The sequence below is a fragment of the Phyllobates terribilis genome, unplaced genomic scaffold (genome assembly GCF_046119375.1).
Source record: "Phyllobates terribilis strain yellow unplaced genomic scaffold, ASM4611937v1 Scaffold_3__8_contigs__length_932513732, whole genome shotgun sequence".
Classification (NCBI taxonomy): Eukaryota; Metazoa; Chordata; class Amphibia; order Anura; family Dendrobatidae; genus Phyllobates; species Phyllobates terribilis.
In genome coordinates, this window is record NW_027362763.1 from 6,559,304 (window position 1) to 6,576,347 (window position 17,044).

The 17,044-nt window shown below is 42.3% G+C and overlaps 34 non-coding genes across 34 annotated transcripts; 12 read left to right on the forward strand and 22 right to left on the reverse strand.

The window, feature by feature from the left end:
* The first annotated feature begins 732 nt into the window (after positions 1 to 732).
* Positions 733 to 806, forward strand: TRNAN-GUU (transfer RNA asparagine (anticodon GUU)). Its single transcript has one exon. It is a non-coding gene; the product is annotated as a tRNA-Asn (tRNA).
* A 227-nt stretch (positions 807 to 1,033) lies between these two features.
* TRNAY-GUA (transfer RNA tyrosine (anticodon GUA)) lies at positions 1,034 to 1,119 on the reverse strand. The gene is given in 2 exon segments: positions 1,034 to 1,069; positions 1,083 to 1,119. It is a non-coding gene; the product is annotated as a tRNA-Tyr (tRNA).
* A 109-nt stretch (positions 1,120 to 1,228) lies between these two features.
* On the reverse strand, positions 1,229 to 1,301 carry TRNAA-AGC (transfer RNA alanine (anticodon AGC)). Its single transcript has one exon. It is a non-coding gene; the product is annotated as a tRNA-Ala (tRNA).
* Positions 1,302 to 2,050: 749 nt separating this feature from the next.
* Positions 2,051 to 2,124, forward strand: TRNAN-GUU (transfer RNA asparagine (anticodon GUU)). The gene has a single exon. It is a non-coding gene; the product is annotated as a tRNA-Asn (tRNA).
* A 227-nt stretch (positions 2,125 to 2,351) lies between these two features.
* On the reverse strand, positions 2,352 to 2,437 carry TRNAY-GUA (transfer RNA tyrosine (anticodon GUA)). Its single transcript is given in 2 exon segments — positions 2,352 to 2,387; positions 2,401 to 2,437. It is a non-coding gene; the product is annotated as a tRNA-Tyr (tRNA).
* A 109-nt stretch (positions 2,438 to 2,546) lies between these two features.
* Positions 2,547 to 2,619, reverse strand: TRNAA-AGC (transfer RNA alanine (anticodon AGC)). The gene has a single exon. It is a non-coding gene; the product is annotated as a tRNA-Ala (tRNA).
* A 749-nt stretch (positions 2,620 to 3,368) lies between these two features.
* Positions 3,369 to 3,442, forward strand: TRNAN-GUU (transfer RNA asparagine (anticodon GUU)). Its single transcript has one exon. It is a non-coding gene; the product is annotated as a tRNA-Asn (tRNA).
* Positions 3,443 to 3,669: 227 nt separating this feature from the next.
* TRNAY-GUA (transfer RNA tyrosine (anticodon GUA)) lies at positions 3,670 to 3,755 on the reverse strand. Its single transcript is given in 2 exon segments — positions 3,670 to 3,705; positions 3,719 to 3,755. It is a non-coding gene; the product is annotated as a tRNA-Tyr (tRNA).
* Positions 3,756 to 3,864: 109 nt separating this feature from the next.
* TRNAA-AGC (transfer RNA alanine (anticodon AGC)) lies at positions 3,865 to 3,937 on the reverse strand. Its single transcript has one exon. It is a non-coding gene; the product is annotated as a tRNA-Ala (tRNA).
* Positions 3,938 to 4,690: 753 nt separating this feature from the next.
* TRNAN-GUU (transfer RNA asparagine (anticodon GUU)) lies at positions 4,691 to 4,764 on the forward strand. Its single transcript has one exon. It is a non-coding gene; the product is annotated as a tRNA-Asn (tRNA).
* Positions 4,765 to 4,991: 227 nt separating this feature from the next.
* Positions 4,992 to 5,077, reverse strand: TRNAY-GUA (transfer RNA tyrosine (anticodon GUA)). Its single transcript is given in 2 exon segments — positions 4,992 to 5,027; positions 5,041 to 5,077. It is a non-coding gene; the product is annotated as a tRNA-Tyr (tRNA).
* Positions 5,078 to 5,186: 109 nt separating this feature from the next.
* On the reverse strand, positions 5,187 to 5,259 carry TRNAA-AGC (transfer RNA alanine (anticodon AGC)). The gene has a single exon. It is a non-coding gene; the product is annotated as a tRNA-Ala (tRNA).
* An 813-nt stretch (positions 5,260 to 6,072) lies between these two features.
* TRNAN-GUU (transfer RNA asparagine (anticodon GUU)) lies at positions 6,073 to 6,146 on the forward strand. Its single transcript has one exon. It is a non-coding gene; the product is annotated as a tRNA-Asn (tRNA).
* A 227-nt stretch (positions 6,147 to 6,373) lies between these two features.
* On the reverse strand, positions 6,374 to 6,459 carry TRNAY-GUA (transfer RNA tyrosine (anticodon GUA)). The gene is given in 2 exon segments: positions 6,374 to 6,409; positions 6,423 to 6,459. It is a non-coding gene; the product is annotated as a tRNA-Tyr (tRNA).
* A 109-nt stretch (positions 6,460 to 6,568) lies between these two features.
* On the reverse strand, positions 6,569 to 6,641 carry TRNAA-AGC (transfer RNA alanine (anticodon AGC)). Its single transcript has one exon. It is a non-coding gene; the product is annotated as a tRNA-Ala (tRNA).
* Positions 6,642 to 7,390: 749 nt separating this feature from the next.
* TRNAN-GUU (transfer RNA asparagine (anticodon GUU)) lies at positions 7,391 to 7,464 on the forward strand. Its single transcript has one exon. It is a non-coding gene; the product is annotated as a tRNA-Asn (tRNA).
* Positions 7,465 to 7,691: 227 nt separating this feature from the next.
* Positions 7,692 to 7,777, reverse strand: TRNAY-GUA (transfer RNA tyrosine (anticodon GUA)). Its single transcript is given in 2 exon segments — positions 7,692 to 7,727; positions 7,741 to 7,777. It is a non-coding gene; the product is annotated as a tRNA-Tyr (tRNA).
* Positions 7,778 to 8,772: 995 nt separating this feature from the next.
* TRNAN-GUU (transfer RNA asparagine (anticodon GUU)) lies at positions 8,773 to 8,846 on the forward strand. The gene has a single exon. It is a non-coding gene; the product is annotated as a tRNA-Asn (tRNA).
* A 227-nt stretch (positions 8,847 to 9,073) lies between these two features.
* On the reverse strand, positions 9,074 to 9,159 carry TRNAY-GUA (transfer RNA tyrosine (anticodon GUA)). Its single transcript is given in 2 exon segments — positions 9,074 to 9,109; positions 9,123 to 9,159. It is a non-coding gene; the product is annotated as a tRNA-Tyr (tRNA).
* A 109-nt stretch (positions 9,160 to 9,268) lies between these two features.
* On the reverse strand, positions 9,269 to 9,341 carry TRNAA-AGC (transfer RNA alanine (anticodon AGC)). The gene has a single exon. It is a non-coding gene; the product is annotated as a tRNA-Ala (tRNA).
* An 825-nt stretch (positions 9,342 to 10,166) lies between these two features.
* On the forward strand, positions 10,167 to 10,240 carry TRNAN-GUU (transfer RNA asparagine (anticodon GUU)). Its single transcript has one exon. It is a non-coding gene; the product is annotated as a tRNA-Asn (tRNA).
* A 227-nt stretch (positions 10,241 to 10,467) lies between these two features.
* On the reverse strand, positions 10,468 to 10,553 carry TRNAY-GUA (transfer RNA tyrosine (anticodon GUA)). The gene is given in 2 exon segments: positions 10,468 to 10,503; positions 10,517 to 10,553. It is a non-coding gene; the product is annotated as a tRNA-Tyr (tRNA).
* Positions 10,554 to 11,548: 995 nt separating this feature from the next.
* On the forward strand, positions 11,549 to 11,622 carry TRNAN-GUU (transfer RNA asparagine (anticodon GUU)). Its single transcript has one exon. It is a non-coding gene; the product is annotated as a tRNA-Asn (tRNA).
* A 227-nt stretch (positions 11,623 to 11,849) lies between these two features.
* On the reverse strand, positions 11,850 to 11,935 carry TRNAY-GUA (transfer RNA tyrosine (anticodon GUA)). The gene is given in 2 exon segments: positions 11,850 to 11,885; positions 11,899 to 11,935. It is a non-coding gene; the product is annotated as a tRNA-Tyr (tRNA).
* Positions 11,936 to 12,044: 109 nt separating this feature from the next.
* On the reverse strand, positions 12,045 to 12,117 carry TRNAA-AGC (transfer RNA alanine (anticodon AGC)). The gene has a single exon. It is a non-coding gene; the product is annotated as a tRNA-Ala (tRNA).
* An 825-nt stretch (positions 12,118 to 12,942) lies between these two features.
* TRNAN-GUU (transfer RNA asparagine (anticodon GUU)) lies at positions 12,943 to 13,016 on the forward strand. Its single transcript has one exon. It is a non-coding gene; the product is annotated as a tRNA-Asn (tRNA).
* A 227-nt stretch (positions 13,017 to 13,243) lies between these two features.
* On the reverse strand, positions 13,244 to 13,329 carry TRNAY-GUA (transfer RNA tyrosine (anticodon GUA)). Its single transcript is given in 2 exon segments — positions 13,244 to 13,279; positions 13,293 to 13,329. It is a non-coding gene; the product is annotated as a tRNA-Tyr (tRNA).
* A 109-nt stretch (positions 13,330 to 13,438) lies between these two features.
* Positions 13,439 to 13,511, reverse strand: TRNAA-AGC (transfer RNA alanine (anticodon AGC)). Its single transcript has one exon. It is a non-coding gene; the product is annotated as a tRNA-Ala (tRNA).
* Positions 13,512 to 14,334: 823 nt separating this feature from the next.
* TRNAN-GUU (transfer RNA asparagine (anticodon GUU)) lies at positions 14,335 to 14,408 on the forward strand. The gene has a single exon. It is a non-coding gene; the product is annotated as a tRNA-Asn (tRNA).
* A 227-nt stretch (positions 14,409 to 14,635) lies between these two features.
* Positions 14,636 to 14,721, reverse strand: TRNAY-GUA (transfer RNA tyrosine (anticodon GUA)). The gene is given in 2 exon segments: positions 14,636 to 14,671; positions 14,685 to 14,721. It is a non-coding gene; the product is annotated as a tRNA-Tyr (tRNA).
* Positions 14,722 to 14,830: 109 nt separating this feature from the next.
* On the reverse strand, positions 14,831 to 14,903 carry TRNAA-AGC (transfer RNA alanine (anticodon AGC)). The gene has a single exon. It is a non-coding gene; the product is annotated as a tRNA-Ala (tRNA).
* Positions 14,904 to 15,656: 753 nt separating this feature from the next.
* Positions 15,657 to 15,730, forward strand: TRNAN-GUU (transfer RNA asparagine (anticodon GUU)). The gene has a single exon. It is a non-coding gene; the product is annotated as a tRNA-Asn (tRNA).
* Positions 15,731 to 15,957: 227 nt separating this feature from the next.
* On the reverse strand, positions 15,958 to 16,043 carry TRNAY-GUA (transfer RNA tyrosine (anticodon GUA)). Its single transcript is given in 2 exon segments — positions 15,958 to 15,993; positions 16,007 to 16,043. It is a non-coding gene; the product is annotated as a tRNA-Tyr (tRNA).
* Positions 16,044 to 16,152: 109 nt separating this feature from the next.
* On the reverse strand, positions 16,153 to 16,225 carry TRNAA-AGC (transfer RNA alanine (anticodon AGC)). The gene has a single exon. It is a non-coding gene; the product is annotated as a tRNA-Ala (tRNA).
* Positions 16,226 to 17,044: the final 819 nt, after the last annotated feature.

Consider the following 17,044-nt stretch of genomic DNA (forward strand, 5'->3'; position numbering starts at 1 on the left):
AGTTTCTTGCCACAACACATAACAATTTTCATATGCTGTGACACGTGCCATTGCATCCTCTTTCGTTTTTTTTTTTTTTTTTTTTTTTTTTTTTAAGTGCGGATTACTTTTTGCCAAAGTTGAAGACCATAAGTGGAATTCATAAGGTGAATGTTGGCTTACAAATATGGGCAAGCAACTTTCTAGCAAACCTTTTCTACGTATATGGAAAACCAAATTGAAGGGAGTGAAATAAACCTAAATAGTTTGTAGAAGGAAGTTGTAATGTAGCACAATCCCATGCAGAAGCTTTAGACTTTTTTAGTTTGGTTTAATTTTTGAGCTCATTTTTATTTTTTGAGCTCATTTTTATTCTTTTAGCCGAAACGCGCTTGCTTTGACTGAAGCATTTTGGCAAAATGTAAAGGTGAATTCTATAAAAAAAAGCAATAACTTAGCAGAGGATGGTTTCGATCCATCGACCTCTGGGTTATGGGCCCAGCACGCTTCCGCTGCGCCACTCTGCTGCTGGTTACAGGTGATAAGAGGAGAACCTAATTACTGTCTGACTTCAGGTCCATGCGATGGAATTCATCAGTAAGAGCTTATTTGTGGGCTATTAGAGTATTCCTAGGGTTCTGCAATTGTTTCTTTGTTTCTATAGCTTTCTTTTATCATGTTATTCTTGCAAATCATCTGCGTAAATTGTGTTTGACCTGGCTGAGGCTGTCAGAAAATCAAGTAGAGGCTTGTGTCTCTGTGGCGCAATCGGTTAGCGCGTTCGGCTGTTAACCGAAAGGTTGGTGGTTCAAGCCCACCCAGGGACGTTGGTGTCTTTTGCTTGGGTATCATGCTACGGTTGAAGAACGTTCCTCTTTGGCCCACAGCAGGTCCCGCAAGTAAAGGCTATGTTGCTGCCACCTACGTTTTGAAAACCCAAGGTGCAACGGAGGAAAGTTTCCTGGACTAGATTTTTTTTATAGTCGTACAGAAGGAGCATAGCAGTGGTGTGTTTGCCAGTAGGTACAAAACATAAGATAGGACGAAGAAAATGTCCTTCAAGCCGGAATTGAACCAGCTACCTAAGGATTGCTAATTTACAACTACAGTCCTCCGCTCTACCAGCTGAGCTATCGAAGGCTTGTTTGGCCTATGGAGGAAAGCCTCCTAGGTCTAGCTGTGGGAGCCATGAGCAGTTTGCAAAAGAATCATCGCTCTACCAACTGAAAAAAACAATAAATGATAAATTTGGAGAATGCGGGCATCGATCCCGCTACCTCTCGCATGCTAAGCGAGCGCTCTACCACTTGAGCTAATCCCCCATGCCTGATGACCTCGTTTTTAGTTTCTTGCCACAACACATAACAATTTTCATATGCTGTGACACGTGCCATTGCATCCTCTTTCGTTTTTTTTTTTTTTTTTTTTTTTTTAAGTGCGGATTACTTTTTGCCAAAGTTGAAGACCATAAGTGGAATTCATAAGGTGAATGTTGGCTTACAAATATGGGCAAGCAACTTTCTAGCAAACCTTTTCTACGTATATGGAAAACCAAATTGAAGGGAGTGAAATAAACCTAAATAGTTTGTAGAAGGAAGTTGTAATGTAGCACAATCCCATGCAGAAGCTTTAGACTTTTTTAGTTTGGTTTAATTTTTGAGCTCATTTTTATTTTTTGAGCTCATTTTTATTCTTTTAGCCGAAACGCGCTTGCTTTGACTGAAGCATTTTGGCAAAATGTAAAGGTGAATTCTATAAAAAAAAGCAATAACTTAGCAGAGGATGGTTTCGATCCATCGACCTCTGGGTTATGGGCCCAGCACGCTTCCGCTGCGCCACTCTGCTGCTGGTTACAGGTGATAAGAGGAGAACCTAATTACTGTCTGACTTCAGGTCCATGCGATGGAATTCATCAGTAAGAGCTTATTTGTGGGCTATTAGAGTATTCCTAGGGTTCTGCAATTGTTTCTTTGTTTCTATAGCTTTCTTTTATCATGTTATTCTTGCAAATCATCTGCGTAAATTGTGTTTGACCTGGCTGAGGCTGTCAGAAAATCAAGTAGAGGCTTGTGTCTCTGTGGCGCAATCGGTTAGCGCGTTCGGCTGTTAACCGAAAGGTTGGTGGTTCAAGCTCACCCAGGGACGTTGGTGTCTTTTGCTTGGGTATCATGCTACGGTTGAAGAACGTTCCTCTTTGGCCCACAGCAGGTCCCGCAAGTAAAGGCTATGTTGCTGCCACCTACGTTTTGAAAACCCAAGGTGCAACGGAGGAAAGTTTCCTGGACTAGATTTTTTTTATAGTCGTACAGAAGGAGCATAGCAGTGGTGTGTTTGCCAGTAGGTACAAAACATAAGATAGGACGAAGAAAATGTCCTTCGAGCCGGAATTGAACCAGCGACCTAAGGATTGCTAATTTACAACTACAGTCCTCCGCTCTACCAGCTGAGCTATCGAAGGCTTGTTTGGCCTATGGAGGAAAGCCTCCTAGGTCTAGCTGTGGGAGCCATGAGCAGTTTGCAAAAGAATCATCGCTCTACCAACTGAAAAAAACAATAAATGATAAATTTGGAGAATGCGGGCATCGATCCCGCTACCTCTCGCATGCTAAGCGAGCGCTCTACCACTTGAGCTAATCCCCCATGCCTGATGACCTCGTTTTTAGTTTCTTGCCACAACACATAACAATTTTCATATGCTGTGACACGTGCCATTGCATCCTCTTTCGTTTTTTTTTTTTTTTTTTTTTTTTTAAGTGCGGATTACTTTTTGCCAAAGTTGAAGACCATAAGTGGAATTCATAAGGTGAATGTTGGCTTACAAATATGGGCAAGCAACTTTCTAGCAAACCTTTTCTACGTATATGGAAAACCAAATTGAAGGGAGTGAAATAAACCTAAATAGTTTGTAGAAGGAAGTTGTAATGTAGCACAATCCCATGCAGAAGCTTTAGACTTTTTTAGTTTGGTTTAATTTTTGAGCTCATTTTTATTTTTTGAGCTCATTTTTATTCTTTTAGCCGAAACGCGCTTGCTTTGACTGAAGCATTTTGGCAAAATGTAAAGGTGAATTCTATAAAAAAAAGCAATAACTTAGCAGAGGATGGTTTCGATCCATCGACCTCTGGGTTATGGGCCCAGCACGCTTCCGCTGCGCCACTCTGCTGCTGGTTACAGGTGATAAGAGGAGAACCTAATTACTGTCTGACTTCAGGTCCATGCGATGGAATTCATCAGTAAGAGCTTATTTGTGGGCTATTAGAGTATTCCTAGGGTTCTGCAATTGTTTCTTTGTTTCTATAGCTTTCTTTTATCATGTTATTCTTGCAAATCATCTGCGTAAATTGTGTTTGACCTGGCTGAGGCTGTCAGAAAATCAAGTAGAGGCTTGTGTCTCTGTGGCGCAATCGGTTAGCGCGTTCGGCTGTTAACCGAAAGGTTGGTGGTTCAAGCTCACCCAGGGACGTTGGTGTCTTTTGCTTGGGTATCATGCTACGGTTGAAGAACGTTCCTCTTTGGCCCACAGCAGGTCCCGCAAGTAAAGGCTATGTTGCTGCCACCTACGTTTTGAAAACCCAAGGTGCAACGGAGGAAAGTTTCCTGGACTAGATTTTTTTTATAGTCGTACAGAAGGAGCATAGCAGTGGTGTGTTTGCCAGTAGGTACAAAACATAAGATAGGACGAAGAAAATGTCCTTCGAGCCGGAATTGAACCAGCGACCTAAGGATTGCTAATTTACAACTACAGTCCTCCGCTCTACCAGCTGAGCTATCGAAGGCTTGTTTGGCCTATGGAGGAAAGCCTCCTAGGTCTAGCTGTGGGAGCCATGAGCAGTTTGCAAAAGAATCATCGCTCTACCAACTGAAAAAAACAATAAATGATAAATTTGGAGAATGCGGGCATCGATCCCGCTACCTCTCGCATGCTAAGCGAGCGCTCTACCACTTGAGCTAATCCCCCATGCCTGATGACCTCGTTTTTAGTTTCTTGCCACAACACATAACAATTTTCATATGCTGTGACACGTGCCATTGCATCCTCTTTCGTTTTTTTTTTTTTTTTTTTTTTTTTTTTTAAGTGCGGATTACTTTTTGCCAAAGTTGAAGACCATAAGTGGAATTCATAAGGTGAATGTTGGCTTACAAATATGGGCAAGCAACTTTCTAGCAAACCTTTTCTACGTATATGGAAAACCAAATTGAAGGGAGTGAAATAAACCTAAATAGTTTGTAGAAGGAAGTTGTAATGTAGCACAATCCCATGCAGAAGCTTTAGACTTTTTTAGTTTGGTTTAATTTTTGAGCTCATTTTTATTTTTTGAGCTCATTTTTATTCTTTTAGCCGAAACGCGCTTGCTTTGACTGAAGCATTTTGGCAAAATGTAAAGGTGAATTCTATAAAAAAAAGCAATAACTTAGCAGAGGATGGTTTCGATCCATCGACCTCTGGGTTATGGGCCCAGCACGCTTCCGCTGCGCCACTCTGCTGCTGGTTACAGGTGATAAGAGGAGAACCTAATTACTGTCTGACTTCAGGTCCATGCGATGGAATTCATCAGTAAGAGCTTATTTGTGGGCTATTAGAGTATTCCTAGGGTTCTGCAATTGTTTCTTTGTTTCTATAGCTTTCTTTTATCATGTTATTCTTGCAAATCATCTGCGTAAATTGTGTTTGACCTGGCTGAGGCTGTCAGAAAATCAAGTAGAGGCTTGTGTCTCTGTGGCGCAATCGGTTAGCGCGTTCGGCTGTTAACCGAAAGGTTGGTGGTTCAAGCCCACCCAGGGACGTTGGTGTCTTTTGCTTGGGTATCATGCTACGGTTGAAGAACGTTCCTCTTTGGCCCACAGCAGGTCCCGCAAGTAAAGGCTATGTTGCTGCCACCTACGTTTTGAAAACCCAAGGTGCAACGGAGGAAAGTTTCCTGGACTAAATTTTTTTTATAGTCGTACAGAAGGAGCATAGCAGTGGTGTGTTTGCCAGTAGGTACAAAACATAAGATAGGACGAAGAAAACGTCCTTCAAGCCGGAATTGAACCAGCGACCTAAGGATTGCTAATTTACAACTACAGTCCTCCGCTCTACCAGCTGAGCTATCGAAGGCTTGTTTGGCCTATGGAGGAAAGCCTCCTAGGTCTAGCTGTGGGAGCCATGAGCAGTTTGCAAAAGAATCATCGCTCTACCAACTGAAAAAAACAATAAATGATAAATTTGGAGAATGCGGGCATCGATCCCGCTACCTCTCGCATGCTAAGCGAGCGCTCTACCACTTGAGCTAATCCCCCATGCCTGATGACCTCGTTTTTAGTTTCTTGCCACAACACATAACAATTTTCATATGCTGTGACACGTGCCATTGCATCCTCTTTCGTTTTTTTTTTTTTTTTTAAGTGCGGATTACTTTTTGCCAAAGTTGAAGACCATAAGTGGAATTCATAAGGTGAATGTTGGCTTACAAATATGGGCAAGCAACTTTCTAGCAAACCTTTTCTACGTATATGGAAAACCAAATTGAAGGGAGTGAAATAAACCTAAATAGTTTGTAGAAGGAAGTTGTAATGTAGCACAATCCCATGCAGAAGCTTTAGACTTTTTTAGTTTGGTTTAATTTTTGAGCTCATTTTTATTTTTTGAGCTCATTTTTATTCTTTTAGCCGAAACGCGCTTGCTTTGACTGAAGCATTTTGGCAAAATGTAAAGGTGAATTCTATAAAAAAAAGCAATAACTTAGCAGAGGATGGTTTCGATCCATCGACCTCTGGGTTATGGGCCCAGCACGCTTCCGCTGCGCCACTCTGCTGCTGGTTACAGGTGATAAGAGGAGAACCTAATTACTGTCTGACTTCAGGTCCATGCGATGGAATTCATCAGTAAGAGCTTATTTGTGGGCTATTAGAGTATTCCTAGGGTTCTGCAATTGTTTCTTTGTTTCTATAGCTTTCTTTTATCATGTTATTCTTGCAAATCATCTGCGTAAATTGTGTTTGACCTGGCTGAGGCTGTCAGAAAATCAAGTAGAGGCTTGTGTCTCTGTGGCGCAATCGGTTAGCGCGTTCGGCTGTTAACCGAAAGGTTGGTGGTTTCAAGTAGAGGCTTGTGTCTCTGTGGCGCAATCGGTTAGCGCGTTCGGCTGTTAACCGAAAGGTTGGTGGTTCAAGCCCACCCAGGGACGTTGGTGTCTTTTGCTTGGGTATCATGCTACGGTTGAAGAACGTTCCTCTTTGGCCCACAGCAGGTCCCGCAAGTAAAGGCTATGTTGCTGCCACCTACGTTTTGAAAACCCAAGGTGCAACGGAGGAAAGTTTCCTGGACTAGATTTTTTTTATAGTCGTACAGAAGGAGCATAGCAGTGGTGTGTTTGCCAGTAGGTACAAAACATAACATAGGACGAAGAAAATGTCCTTCGAGCCGGAATTGAACCAGCGACCTAAGGATTGCTAATTTACAACTACAGTCCTCCACTCTACCAGCTGAGCTATCGAAGGCTTGTTTGGCCTATGGAGGAAAGCCTCCTAGGTCTAGCTGTGGGAGCCATGAGCAGTTTGCAAAAGAATCATCGCTCTACCAACTGAAAAAAACAATAAATGATAAATTTGGAGAATGCGGGCATCGATCCCGCTACCTCTCGCATGCTAAGCGAGCGCTCTACCACTTGAGCTAATCCCCCATGCCTGATGACCTCGTTTTTAGTTTCTTGCCACAACACATAACAATTTTCATATGCTGTGACACGTGCCATTGCATCCTCTTTCGTTTTTTTTTTTTTTTTTTTTTTTTTAAGTGCGGATTACTTTTTGCCAAAGTTGAAGACCATAAGTGGAATTCATAAGGTGAATGTTGGCTTACAAATATGGGCAAGCAACTTTCTAGCAAACCTTTTCTACGTATATGGAAAACCAAATTGAAGGGAGTGAAATAAACCTAAATAGTTTGTAGAAGGAAGTTGTAATGTAGCACAATCCCATGCAGAAGCTTTAGACTTTTTTAGTTTGGTTTAATTTTTGAGCTCATTTTTATTTTTTGAGCTCATTTTTATTCTTTTAGCCGAAACGCGCTTGCTTTGACTGAAGCATTTTGGCAAAATGTAATGGTGAATTCTATAAAAAAAAGCAATAACTTAGCAGAGGATGGTTTCGATCCATCGACCTCTGGGTTATGGGCCCAGCACACTTCCGCTGCGCCACTCTGCTGCTGGTTACAGGTGATAAGAGGAGAACCTAATTACTGTCTGACTTCAGGTCCATGCGATGGAATTCATCAGTAAGAGCTTATTTGTGGGCTATTAGAGTATTCCTAGGGTTCTGCAATTGTTTCTTTGTTTCTATAGCTTTCTTTTATCATGTTATTCTTGCAAATCATCTGCGTAAATTGTGTTTGACCTGGCTGAGGCTGTCAGAAAATCAAGTAGAGGCTTGTGTCTCTGTGGCGCAATCGGTTAGCGCGTTCGGCTGTTAACCGAAAGGTTGGTGGTTCAAGCCCACCCAGGGACGTTGGTGTCTTTTGCTTGGGTATCATGCTACGGTTGAAGAACGTTCCTCTTTGTCCCACAGCAGGTCCCGCAAGTAAAGGCTATGTTGCTGCCACCTACGTTTTGAAAACCCAAGGTGCAACGGAGGAAAGTTTCCTGGACTAGATTTTTTTTATAGTCGTACAGAAGGAGCATAGCAGTGGTGTGTTTGCCAGTAGGTACAAAACATAAGATAGGACGAAGAAAATGTCCTTCGAGCCGGAATTGAACCAGCGACCTAAGGATTGCTAATTTACAACTACAGTCCTCCACTCTACCAGCTGAGCTATCGAAGGCTTGTTTGGCCTATGGAGGAAAGCCTCCTAGGTCTAGCTGTGGGAGCCATGAGCAGTTTGCAAAAGAATCATCGCTCTACCAACTGAAAAAAACAATAAATGATAAATTTGGAGAATGCGGGCATCGATCCCGCTACTTCTCGCATGCTAAGCGAGCGCTCTACCACTTGAGCTAATCCCCCATGCCTGATGACCTCGTTTTTAGTTTCTTGCCACAACACATAACAATTTTCATATGCTGTGACACGTGCCATTGCATCCTCTTTCGTTTTTTTTTTTTTTTTTAAGTGCGGATTACTTTTTGCCAAAGTTGAAGACCATAAGTGGAATTCATAAGGTGAATGTTGGCTTACAAATATGGGCAAGCAACTTTCTAGCAAACCTTTTCTACGTATATGGAAAACCAAATTGAAGGGAGTGAAATAAACCTAAATAGTTTGTAGAAGGAAGTTGTAATGTAGCACAATCCCATGCAGAAGCTTTAGACTTTTTTAGTTTGGTTTAATTTTTGAGCTCATTTTTATTTTTTGAGCTCATTTTTATTCTTTTAGCCGAAACGCGCTTGCTTTGACTGAAGCATTTTGGCAAAATGTAAAGGTGAATTCTATAAAAAAAAGCAATAACTTAGCAGAGGATGGTTTCGATCCATCGACCTCTGGGTTATGGGCCCAGCACGCTTCCGCTGCGCCACTCTGCTGCTGGTTACAGGTGATAAGAGGAGAACCTAATTACTGTCTGACTTCAGGTCCATGCGATGGAATTCATCAGTAAGAGCTTATTTGTGGGCTATTAGAGTATTCCTAGGGTTCTGCAATTGTTTCTTTGTTTCTATAGCTTTCTTTTATCATGTTATTCTTGCAAATCATCTGCGTAAATTGTGTTTGACCTGGCTGAGGCTGTCAGAAAATCAAGTAGAGGCTTGTGTCTCTGTGGCGCAATCGGTTAGCGCGTTCGGCTGTTAACCGAAAGGTTGGTGGTTTCAAGTAGAGGCTTGTGTCTCTGTGGCGCAATCGGTTAGCGCGTTCGGCTGTTAACCGAAAGGTTGGTGGTTCAAGCCCACCCAGGGACGTTGGTGTCTTTTGCTTGGGTATCATGCTACGGTTGAAGAACGTTCCTCTTTGGCCCACAGCAGGTCCCGCAAGTAAAGGCTATGTTGCTGCCACCTACGTTTTGAAAACCCAAGGTGCAACGGAGGAAAGTTTCCTGGACTAGATTTTTTTTATAGTCGTACAGAAGGAGCATAGCAGTGGTGTGTTTGCCAGTAGGTACAAAACATAAGATAGGACGAAGAAAATGTCCTTCGAGCCGGAATTGAACCAGCGACCTAAGGATTGCTAATTTACAACTACAGTCCTCCACTCTACCAGCTGAGCTATCGAAGGCTTGTTTGGCCTATGGAGGAAAGCCTCCTAGGTCTAGCTGTGGGAGCCATGAGCAGTTTGCAAAAGAATCATCGCTCTACCAACTGAAAAAAACAATAAATGATAAATTTGGAGAATGCGGGCATCGATCCCGCTACCTCTCGCATGCTAAGCGAGCACTCTACCACTTGAGCTAATCCCCCATGCCTGATGACCTCGTTTTTAGTTTCTTGCCACAACACATAACAATTTTCATATGCTGTGACACGTGCCATTGCATCCTCTTTCGTTTTTTTTTTTTTTTTTTTTTTTTTTTTTAAGTGCGGATTACTTTTTGCCAAAGTTGAAGACCATAAGTGGAATTCATAAGGTGAATGTTGGCTTACAAATATGGGCAAGCAACTTTCTAGCAAACCTTTTCTACGTATATGGAAAACCAAATTGAAGGGAGTGAAATAAACCTAAATAGTTTGTAGAAGGAAGTTGTAATGTAGCACAATCCCATGCAGAAGCTTTAGACTTTTTTAGTTTGGTTTAATTTTTGAGCTCATTTTTATTTTTTGAGCTCATTTTTATTCTTTTAGCCGAAACGCGCTTGCTTTGACTGAAGCATTTTGGCAAAATGTAAAGGTGAATTCTATAAAAAAAAGCAATAACTTAGCAGAGGATGGTTTCGATCCATCGACCTCTGGGTTATGGGCCCAGCACGCTTCCGCTGCGCCACTCTGCTGCTGGTTACAGGTGATAAGAGGAGAACCTAATTACTGTCTGACTTCAGGTCCATGCGATGGAATTCATCAGTAAGAGCTTATTTGTGGGCTATTAGAGTATTCCTAGGGTTCTGCAATTGTTTCTTTGTTTCTATAGCTTTCTTTTATCATGTTATTCTTGCAAATCATCTGCGTAAATTGTGTTTGACCTGGCTGAGGCTGTCAGAAAATCAAGTAGAGGCTTGTGTCTCTGTGGCGCAATCGGTTAGCGCGTTCGGCTGTTAACCGAAAGGTTGGTGGTTTCAAGTAGAGGCTTGTGTCTCTGTGGCGCAATCGGTTAGCGCGTTCGGCTGTTAACCGAAAGGTTGGTGGTTCAAGCCCACCCAGGGACGTTGGTGTCTTTTGCTTGGGTATCATGCTACGGTTGAAGAACGTTCCTCTTTGGCCCACAGCAGGTCCCGCAAGTAAAGGCTATGTTGCTGCCACCTACGTTTTGAAAACCCAAGGTGCAACGGAGGAAAGTTTCCTGGACTAGATTTTTTTTATAGTCGTACAGAAGGAGCATAGCAGTGGTGTGTTTGCCAGTAGGTACAAAACATAAGATAGGACGAAGAAAATGTCCTTCGAGCCGGAATTGAACCAGCGACCTAAGGATTGCTAATTTACAACTACAGTCCTCCACTCTACCAGCTGAGCTATCGAAGGCTTGTTTGGCCTATGGAGGAAAGCCTCCTAGGTCTAGCTGTGGGAGCCATGAGCAGTTTGCAAAAGAATCATCGCTCTACCAACTGAAAAAAACAATAAATGATAAATTTGGAGAATGCGGGCATCGATCCCGCTACTTCTCGCATGCTAAGCGAGCGCTCTACCACTTGAGCTAATCCCCCATGCCTGATGACCTCGTTTTTAGTTTCTTGCCACAACACATAACAATTTTCATATGCTGTGACACGTGCCATTGCATCCTCTTTCGTTTTTTTTTTTTTTTTTAAGTGCGGATTACTTTTTGCCAAAGTTGAAGACCATAAGTGGAATTCATAAGGTGAATGTTGGCTTACAAATATGGGCAAGCAACTTTCTAGCAAACCTTTTCTACGTATATGGAAAACCAAATTGAAGGGAGTGAAATAAACCTAAATAGTTTGTAGAAGGAAGTTGTAATGTAGCACAATCCCATGCAGAAGCTTTAGACTTTTTTAGTTTGGTTTAATTTTTGAGCTCATTTTTATTTTTTGAGCTCATTTTTATTCTTTTAGCCGAAACGCGCTTGCTTTGACTGAAGCATTTTGGCAAAATGTAAAGGTGAATTCTATAAAAAAAAGCAATAACTTAGCAGAGGATGGTTTCGATCCATCGACCTCTGGGTTATGGGCCCAGCACGCTTCCGCTGCGCCACTCTGCTGCTGGTTACAGGTGATAAGAGGAGAACCTAATTACTGTCTGACTTCAGGTCCATGCGATGGAATTCATCAGTAAGAGCTTATTTGTGGGCTATTAGAGTATTCCTAGGGTTCTGCAATTGTTTCTTTGTTTCTATAGCTTTCTTTTATCATGTTATTCTTGCAAATCATCTGCGTAAATTGTGTTTGACCTGGCTGAGGCTGTCAGAAAATCAAGTAGAGGCTTGTGTCTCTGTGGCGCAATCGGTTAGCGCGTTCGGCTGTTAACCGAAAGGTTGGTGGTTTCAAGTAGAGGCTTGTGTCTCTGTGGCGCAATCGGTTAGCGCGTTCGGCTGTTAACCGAAAGGTTGGTGGTTCAAGCCCACCCAGGGACGTTGGTGTCTTTTGCTTGGGTATCATGCTACGGTTGAAGAACGTTCCTCTTTGGCCCACAGCAGGTCCCGCAAGTAAAGGCTATGTTGCTGCCACCTACGTTTTGAAAACCCAAGGTGCAACGGAGGAAAGTTTCCTGGACTAGATTTTTTTTATAGTCGTACAGAAGGAGCATAGCAGTGGTGTGTTTGCCAGTAGGTACAAAACATAAGATAGGACGAAGAAAATGTCCTTCGAGCCGGAATTGAACCAGCGACCTAAGGATTGCTAATTTACAACTACAGTCCTCCACTCTACCAGCTGAGCTATCGAAGGCTTGTTTGGCCTATGGAGGAAAGCCTCCTAGGTCTAGCTGTGGGAGCCATGAGCAGTTTGCAAAAGAATCATCGCTCTACCAACTGAAAAAAACAATAAATGATAAATTTGGAGAATGCGGGCATCGATCCCGCTACCTCTCGCATGCTAAGCGAGCACTCTACCACTTGAGCTAATCCCCCATGCCTGATGACCTCGTTTTTAGTTTCTTGCCACAACACATAACAATTTTCATATGCTGTGACACGTGCCATTGCATCCTCTTTCGTTTTTTTTTTTTTTTTTTTTTTTTTTTTTAAGTGCGGATTACTTTTTGCCAAAGTTGAAGACCATAAGTGGAATTCATAAGGTGAATGTTGGCTTACAAATATGGGCAAGCAACTTTCTAGCAAACCTTTTCTACGTATATGGAAAACCAAATTGAAGGGAGTGAAATAAACCTAAATAGTTTGTAGAAGGAAGTTGTAATGTAGCACAATCCCATGCAGAAGCTTTAGACTTTTTTAGTTTGGTTTAATTTTTGAGCTCATTTTTATTTTTTGAGCTCATTTTTATTCTTTTAGCCGAAACGCGCTTGCTTTGACTGAAGCATTTTGGCAAAATGTAAAGGTGAATTCTATAAAAAAAAGCAATAACTTAGCAGAGGATGGTTTCGATCCATCGACCTCTGGGTTATGGGCCCAGCACGCTTCCGCTGCGCCACTCTGCTGCTGGTTACAGGTGATAAGAGGAGAACCTAATTACTGTCTGACTTCAGGTCCATGCGATGGAATTCATCAGTAAGAGCTTATTTGTGGGCTATTAGAGTATTCCTAGGGTTCTGCAATTGTTTCTTTGTTTCTATAGCTTTCTTTTATCATGTTATTCTTGCAAATCATCTGCGTAAATTGTGTTTGACCTGGCTGAGGCTGTCAGAAAATCAAGTAGAGGCTTGTGTCTCTGTGGCGCAATCGGTTAGCGCGTTCGGCTGTTAACCGAAAGGTTGGTGGTTTCAAGTAGAGGCTTGTGTCTCTGTGGCGCAATCGGTTAGCGCGTTCGGCTGTTAACCGAAAGGTTGGTGGTTCAAGCCCACCCAGGGACGTTGGTGTCTTTTGCTTGGGTATCATGCTACGGTTGAAGAACGTTCCTCTTTGGCCCACAGCAGGTCCCGCAAGTAAAGGCTATGTTGCTGCCACCTACGTTTTGAAAACCCAAGGTGCAACGGAGGAAAGTTTCCTGGACTAGATTTTTTTTATAGTCGTACAGAAGGAGCATAGCAGTGGTGTGTTTGCCAGTAGGTACAAAACATAAGATAGGACGAAGAAAATGTCCTTCGAGCCGGAATTGAACCAGCGACCTAAGGATTGCTAATTTACAACTACAGTCCTCCACTCTACCAGCTGAGCTATCGAAGGCTTGTTTGGCCTATGGAGGAAAGCCTCCTAGGTCTAGCTGTGGGAGCCATGAGCAGTTTGCAAAAGAATCATCGCTCTACCAACTGAAAAAAACAATAAATGATAAATTTGGAGAATGCGGGCATCGATCCCGCTACCTCTCGCATGCTAAGCGAGCGCTCTACCACTTGAGCTAATCCCCCATGCCTGATGACCTTGTTTTTAGTTTCTTGCCACAACACATAACAATTTTCATATGCTGTGACACGTGCCATTGCATCCTCTTTCGTTTTTTTTTTTTTTTTTTTTTTTTTTTAAGTGCGGATTACTTTTTGCCAAAGTTGAAGACCATAAGTGGAATTCATAAGGTGAATGTTGGCTTACAAATATGGGCAAGCAACTTTCTAGCAAACCTTTTCTACGTATATGGAAAACCAAATTGAAGGGAGTGAAATAAACCTAAATAGTTTGTAGAAGGAAGTTGTAATGTAGCACAATCCCATGCAGAAGCTTTAGACTTTTTTAGTTTGGTTTAATTTTTGAGCTCATTTTTATTTTTTGAGCTCATTTTTATTCTTTTAGCCGAAACGCGCTTGCTTTGACTGAAGCATTTTGGCAAAATGTAAAGGTGAATTCTATAAAAAAAAGCAATAACTTAGCAGAGGATGGTTTCGATCCATCGACCTCTGGGTTATGGGCCCAGCACGCTTCCGCTGCGCCACTCTGCTGCTGGTTACAGGTGATAAGAGGAGAACCTAATTACTGTCTGACTTCAGGTCCATGCGATGGAATTCATCAGTAAGAGCTTATTTGTGGGCTATTAGAGTATTCCTAGGGTTCTGCAATTGTTTCTTTGTTTCTATAGCTTTCTTTTATCATGTTATTCTTGCAAATCATCTGCGTAAATTGTGTTTGACCTGGCTGAGGCTGTCAGAAAATCAAGTAGAGGCTTGTGTCTCTGTGGCGCAATCGGTTAGTGCGTTCGGCTGTTAACCGAAAGGTTGGTGGTTTCAAGTAGAGGCTTGTGTCTCTGTGGCGCAATCGGTTAGCGCGTTCGGCTGTTAACCGAAAGGTTGGTGGTTCAAGCCCACCCAGGGACGTTGGTGTCTTTTGCTTGGGTATCATGCTACGGTTGAAGAACGTTCCTCTTTGGCCCACAGCAGGTCCCGCAAGTAAAGGCTATGTTGCTGCCACCTACGTTTTGAAAACCCAAGGTGCAACGGAGGAAAGTTTCCTGGACTAGATTTTTTTTATAGTCGTACAGAAGGAGCATAGCAGTGGTGTGTTTGCCAGTAGGTACAAAACATAAGATAGGACGAAGAAAATGTCCTTCGAGCCGGAATTGAACCAGCGACCTAAGGATTGCTAATTTACAACTACAGTCCTCCACTCTACCAGCTGAGCTATCGAAGGCTTGTTTGGCCTATGGAGGAAAGCCTCCTAGGTCTAGCTGTGGGAGCCATGAGCAGTTTGCAAAAGAATCATCGCTCTACCAACTGAAAAAAACAATAAATGATAAATTTGGAGAATGCGGGCATCGATCCCGCTACCTCTCGCATGCTAAGCGAGCGCTCTACCACTTGAGCTAATCCCCCATGCCTGATGACCTCGTTTTTAGTTTCTTGCCACAACACATAACAATTTTCATATGCTGTGACACGTGCCATTGCATCCTCTTTCGTTTTTTTTTTTTTTTTTTTTTTTTTTTTTAAGTGCGGATTACTTTTTGCCAAAGTTGAAGACCATAAGTGGAATTCATAAGGTGAATGTTGGCTTACAAATATGGGCAAGCAACTTTCTAGCAAACCTTTTCTACGTATATGGAAAACCAAATTGAAGGGAGTGAAATAAACCTAAATAGTTTGTAGAAGGAAGTTGTAATGTAGCACAATCCCATGCAGAAGCTTTAGACTTTTTTAGTTTGGTTTAATTTTTGAGCTCATTTTTATTTTTTGAGCTCATTTTTATTCTTTTAGCCGAAACGCGCTTGCTTTGACTGAAGCATTTTGGCAAAATGTAAAGGTGAATTCTATAAAAAAAAGCAATAACTTAGCAGAGGATGGTTTCGATCCATCGACCTCTGGGTTATGGGCCCAGCACGCTTCCGCTGCGCCACTCTGCTGCTGGTTACAGGTGATAAGAGGAGAACCTAATTACTGTCTGACTTCAGGTCCATGCGATGGAATTCATCAGTAAGAGCTTATTTGTGGGCTATTAGAGTATTCCTAGGGTTCTGCAATTGTTTCTTTGTTTCTATAGCTTTCTTTTATCATGTTATTCTTGCAAATCATCTGCGTAAATTGTGTTTGACCTGGCTGAGGCTGTCAGAAAATCAAGTAGAGGCTTGTGTCTCTGTGGCGCAATCGGTTAGCGCGTTCGGCTGTTAACCGAAAGGTTGGTGGTTCAAGCCCACCCAGGGACGTTGGTGTCTTTTGCTTGGGTATCATGCTACGGTTGAAGAACGTTCCTCTTTGGCCCACAGCAGGTCCCGCAAGTAAAGGCTATGTTGCTGCCACCTACGTTTTGAAAACCCAAGGTGCAACGGAGGAAAGTTTCCTGGACTAGATTTTTTTTATAGTCGTACAGAAGGAGCATAGCAGTGGTGTGTTTGCCAGTAGGTACAAAACATAAGATAGGACGAAGAAAATGTCCTTCAAGCCGGAATTGAACCAGCTACCTAAGGATTGCTAATTTACAACTACAGTCCTCCGCTCTACCAGCTGAGCTATCGAAGGCTTGTTTGGCCTATGGAGGAAAGCCTCCTAGGTCTAGCTGTGGGAGCCATGAGCAGTTTGCAAAAGAATCATCGCTCTACCAACTGAAAAAAACAATAAATGATAAATTTGGAGAATGCGGGCATCGATCCCGCTACCTCTCGCATGCTAAGCGAGCGCTCTACCACTTGAGCTAATCCCCCATGCCTGATGACCTCGTTTTTAGTTTCTTGCCACAACACATAACAATTTTCATATGCTGTGACACGTGCCATTGCATCCTCTTTCGTTTTTTTTTTTTTTTTTTTTTTTTTAAGTGCGGATTACTTTTTGCCAAAGTTGAAGACCATAAGTGGAATTCATAAGGTGAATGTTGGCTTACAAATATGGGCAAGCAACTTTCTAGCAAACCTTTTCTACGTATATGGAAAACCAAATTGAAGGGAGTGAAATAAACCTAAATAGTTTGTAGAAGGAAGTTGTAATGTAGCACAATCCCATGCAGAAGCTTTAGACTTTTTTAGTTTGGTTTAATTTTTGAGCTCATTTTTATTTTTTGAGCTCATTTTTATTCTTTTAGCCGAAACGCGCTTGCTTTGACTGAAGCATTTTGGCAAAATGTAAAGGTGAATTCTATAAAAAAAAGCAATAACTTAGCAGAGGATGGTTTCGATCCATCGACCTCTGGGTTATGGGCCCAGCACGCTTCCGCTGCGCCACTCTGCTGCTGGTTACAGGTGATAAGAGGAGAACCTAATTACTGTCTGACTTCAGGTCCATGCGATGGAATTCATCAGTAAGAGCTTATTTGTGGGCTATTAGAGTATTCCTAGGGTTCTGCAATTGTTTCTTTGTTTCTATAGCTTTCTTTTATCATGTTATTCTTGCAAATCATCTGCGTAAATTGTGTTTGACCTGGCTGAGGCTGTCAGAAAATCAAGTAGAGGCTTGTGTCTCTGTGGCGCAATCGGTTAGCGCGTTCGGCTGTTAACCGAAAGGTTGGTGGTTTCAAGTAGAGGCTT